This window comes from Schistocerca serialis, unplaced genomic scaffold (genome assembly GCF_023864345.2).
Source record: "Schistocerca serialis cubense isolate TAMUIC-IGC-003099 unplaced genomic scaffold, iqSchSeri2.2 HiC_scaffold_205, whole genome shotgun sequence".
In the NCBI taxonomy this organism is placed as follows: domain Eukaryota; kingdom Metazoa; phylum Arthropoda; class Insecta; order Orthoptera; family Acrididae; genus Schistocerca; species Schistocerca serialis.
In genome coordinates, this window is record NW_026047768.1 from 67,501 (window position 1) to 72,500 (window position 5,000).

Below are 5,000 nucleotides of genomic sequence, written 5' to 3' on the forward strand. Positions count from 1 at the left end.
GCGTGCTCCTCCGGGGGCGCGCGGGTGCGCGGATTCTCTTCGGCCGCCATTCAACGATCAACTCAGAACTGGCACGGACTGGGGGAATCCGACTGTCTAATTAAAACAAAGCATTGCGATGGCCCTAGCGGGTGTTGACGCAATGTGATTTCTGCCCAGTGCTCTGAATGTCAACGTGAAGAAATTCAAGCAAGCGCGGGTAAACGGCGGGAGTAACTATGACTCTCTTAAGGTAGCCAAATGCCTCGTCATCTAATTAGTGACGCGCATGAATGGATTAACGAGATTCCCGCTGTCCCTATCTGGGAAAGCGGTCTGCGTGGCGTCACCCGGGGGAGGTGTGTTGCCTCCCGACAACTGGGTTAAAACCGCCAGGAGACCCTCTGATTCCCTGAAAATTTGTCTTCAGCAGGGCTCAGAGGAACCTGAGTGGGGCGGGGACCGCAATGTCCTATCCCGTGGCCTTGACGTGGCCCTGGCGCTCAGTACCCCCACAAGATGGGGCGAAGCTAACACGGGAAGGGCCGTCCATGCATGACGTTAAAAGGCTAGCCCTTAACTGGGTGCAACCCACACTGGTCCGCACTGGCCCACCGTGAATTATCAAAAGCGGTGGGTGAGACATGGTCGGTCATGATCCCCCAGTACGTGTGGAGACCCTCCGGGGAACGTAACTCGGGTTTGAGTGCCGCACCGTCTCGTTGATGTAAAACTCCACATATAAGACCCGGACTGACTCCCTTAACACCTTCCGGGCTGCGTCGATAGGTGTGGGTTGTCGTGTGTCAAGGCAGGACGTAAAACTCCCGTCATGGCAGGACGTTAAATGCCCCCAACCCAAGCGAAAGCAAAGGGTGCATGGCGCAGGGGAAGCTGCGTTACGAGAGACATAACAGCTGTCTCTCCTGAGTTGAGCGCGGTGGCGGGGCGGGGGTATGAGGGTAAGTCTCACGACGATCCCGGAACCCTGCGGTCCTGCCACTGCAGTTCCTCACGTCATGGACGACGTTAAAAGTCCCCCAACCCAAAGCGAAAGCAAAGGGTGCATGGCGCAGGGGGAGCTGCGTCAACAAGGACACAACATCTGTCCAGTTCTTCCCACGGCTGTACTCGCTGGGGAGGGATCGTGGCCTGAGCCGGCAAAGGCTCAGCGCCATGTCGGGGATTTCGGCATGCTCCGCCAAACCAGGGCGTGGTAACACGTCCCTGGCTAGGTTAGATGGGGCCAGACCCCCGAAAGTCTGGGGGACCGACCCAGCACCTGAGTAGGGCTGGGTCCAAGGCCTTAGGGTGGAAACTCGGCCTAGTAGGGGGCGAAGGCCGAGAGGTGAATCCGCCTCTCCGGAATGCGCTGGGCATTTGCCGGGGAGGGACGGGTGAAATCCCCAGTGGCACAGTCGTGGAAGGGGACTAGTGCGCTGGAAACGGCGCGCTAAACCCGGCAGCTCACAAAGCTCTTGGTCCAGGGGCGGGACTGGTGAGCGAGCTGCAATTAGCCTCCCCCCATGCCAGAAGAGCCGGTCCGGGGAAAGAGACGGGCTCTCAACTCTTTGGTCTCTCTCAGAATCATGGCGGAAAATACAGAGAGAGAGACTTCCGAGCGATACGAGGTGAATGATGAAAATGAAATAAAGAGCGCAGCCGAAAGGCTAAAGGAGATAAATGCGCTACTGGTGACAGATAAAGGGAAGATGAGCAATGACAGACTAAATGAAATAAAAGACAAGCTGGCCCTATGGGCAATTGCCCAAAGCCAGCTTGAAGGTAGGATACAAGAGCTGGAACGACAAAATAAACAAATAATAGCCGAAAAAACAAAAACATACGCCACAGTAGTGGCAGGAGGACCACAGAAACAACAAATCAATATGAAAGAAAGTATAGAAAAAGTGACAGCAAAACAAGGAGTGGCATTATTTTTGAAGCCAAAAGAAGGACAGAGCGTAAAAGAGGTGAAGGAAATATTCACAAGAGTAATTAATCCAACCAAAGCAAAAGTCAAAATAAACAAAGTAGTAGTTGCAAAAAATGCAGTCATAGTGGAAACTCCCACCCAACAGGATAGGAACACAATAATGGGGCACAAAGATTTACAGAGATCGGTAATATGTGAGAGGACAAAGAAAAGATGGCCATTAATGACTGTATTTGATGTGTCAAATAGGTTGACACCAGAGGAACTAACGGAGTGTATTTACACTCAGAATTTTGAAGAAAAAATGAGCCCACAAGACTTCAAAAAGGAATTTAGACCAAAATTTAGAATGGGGAGAAAAGACAGAGATACGGGACATCAAGTAGTTGAGGTTTCCCCAACATTGAGAAAAGAACTCATACAAAATGGTAGAGTATATGTGGAGTATAGTTCAGTCGCGGTCAAAGATTATTGCGTGGTACCCAGGTGTCACAGATGTATGGATCTGGGTCACGTACAGAAGTACTGTACCTGGGGTGACCCCACCTGTGGTCACTGTGGAACGGACAACCACAACAAGAAAGAGTGCCCAGAGAAGAACAGACCTGAGACATGTATACCATGCAATAGAAGGGGAAAAAGAAAATGTAGAGCACCAAACTCCAAAGAATGCCCCACGTATCAGCTGTTACTAGGAAGACTTATACAAAGGACAGATTATGGAGATTAACCCCCAAGAGAAAAGAAAGAAGCATAAATCACCAAGCAAGCAACTAAGAGATACGCTAAGGGGCATGAAAATCAGAGAAGCAGTAGGGGCAAGGGAAAAAGATGCAAAAGAAATCACAGATAAACAACCTGAAAATAAGGGAACAACAAAAAACACACGGGATAACAAACGGGATAACAATCAACACAAAACATGTACAGCACAAAACTGTATTGCCAATACTCCCATTGAAAGAACACCAACACAAGGGCGACCTCGGTCGCCCGTTTTTTATGACAAGAAAATGCAGACGGAGAGCGGAGATAGAAAGCAAGAGGTGCCCAAGACACAACGAGAAACACTGATACAAGACAAGAAACAAAATACAACAAGGGATGTACAAGTACAAACAATAAGCATGATAGACGCACAAGTACAAACAATGAACACGCAAGAAGCACAAGTACAAACAGAAGGGCGACCTCGGTCGCCCATTTTTCATGAAAAGAAAATGCCGATGGAGGGCAGAGATGGGCGACCAGAGGCGCCCAGGACACAACACACTACACCAACACAGAGACAAAACAAAGACATAGAAAAGAACAACATAGGAAAGAAATACGGACGACCTCGGTCGTCCGTTTTTAATGAAAAGAAAACGCCGATGAAGGGCGAGGACGGACGACCGAGCTCGCCCAAAAGAGACCACTCAGAACACATAAAAGATAAAAACAATCAGTCAAGCAAGAGTGACACATATAATGCAATGGACCCAAAGAACACTTATAAGATATGCGAAAACGCACTGCAGATGGCAAGACTAGAAGAACCCGGTCTGCTAACCACTGCATTACGCCAACTAGTGAGAGTGGGGCACACAAACGGCTCGAGAATTACTTATCCAGCTTTGGCGGACGTTGACTGCATTCAGCTAGCCGCGGCCGGAATCCCCACGGAACACGAACAATTACAGGAAATAGTAAAGCAAGTATACGAAAGAAGAGGCGTAAAATACAATTTGGAAAATATATATATACAAATGGTAACAACATACGGCCGAATAGGATTTGACCCCAATAAGACATGGCCAGAAGATCATTACCATACATATCATCCGTAATGGATCTTTTAGTTCTCCAAATTAATACAATGAGAAGCGTACAAGTAAACTACGAGTTGCGTAAATTAGCAGAAGAACTTAAAGCTGACATACTATGCTTGCAAGAACCGTACTCCCGGGAGGGTAAAATCCCAGGAATGACAGCCACGGCTCAAATAATCATGAAGGGAGAAAGACCAATGTCTGCAATAGTAATTTTAAATAGTAATATAAGAACAATAGTATTAAATCAATTTACAAATGAACATGTTGTAACAATCGAAGTACACGCCAAAAACACTAAGTGGTATTTAGTATCAATATATTGTCAGTATAGAGAGCCAATAACTATGTACCTAGAACAACTAAAGGAAATATGTAGAACTCTACAGGGCCATCAAGTAATCATAGCAATGGATGCAAACGCAAAGTCATTCCTGTGGCACAGCGGAGAACAAGACGAAAAAGGTCAGGAATTAGAAGATGCAATAAGTGAATTAAATCTAGATATAATAAACGCACCTAGCGAGATACCAACATATTCAAATAGAGCAGGGGCAAAAACAAATATAGATGTAACACTGGCAAATAACAGGGCTACCAATAAAATAGATAAATGGGAGGTATTGGAGAATGCAACGACCAGTGATCATAATGTAATAAAGTATATACTAAAATCAGAACAGAATGTGGCGCCACAGGAATGGCTTTCAGAATATGACTATAAAAAGGTAGACTGGGAAAGACTCTCCCGGGAGTACAGCCCGCCAGAGCTGGATGAGGATCTCGAGGTTGATGAAACAGCGGAGCAGATAGTTCAAAGTATAAAGGAAGTAATAGAAGCAGTCGTACCAAAGAGAAGCAGAGTCCAAAGCGTGCACCCGGCACCATGGACTCCAGAACTAAGTGACCTACGTCAGGCTACGCGCAGGGCAAGACGCAGGTATCAGCGCACATTTAACCCACAAGACAGGGAGCATAGACTGCGTATATACAGACAACTAAGGGAGAGATATAAAAGAGAAATTATAGAAGTTAGAAAAAGAAGCTGGGAAAATTTCGTAAGAAATAACCTGGCAATGGATCCCTGGGGAAAGCCATACAAGTTAGCTAGGGAAAAAATAAGAGCTCCAACAGTCTTATCATCTATAAGAATACCAGGCGAAAATAGAATGACCACAACCAGACAAGAAACAATAACGGTGCTCCTCCAAGCCCTGCTACCGGATGATGATCCCTCTGAGGACACACCGGAGCAGGCGGCTATAAGAGAGAGA

At 47.0% G+C, this 5,000-nt stretch overlaps 1 pseudogene; it reads left to right on the forward strand.

Moving 5' to 3' along the window:
- The window catches only part of LOC126443925 (large subunit ribosomal RNA), a 2,973-nt pseudogene extending 2,652 nt beyond the window's left edge, over nucleotides 1-321 (forward strand).
- The last annotated feature ends 4,679 nt before the right edge of the window (nucleotides 322-5,000 follow it).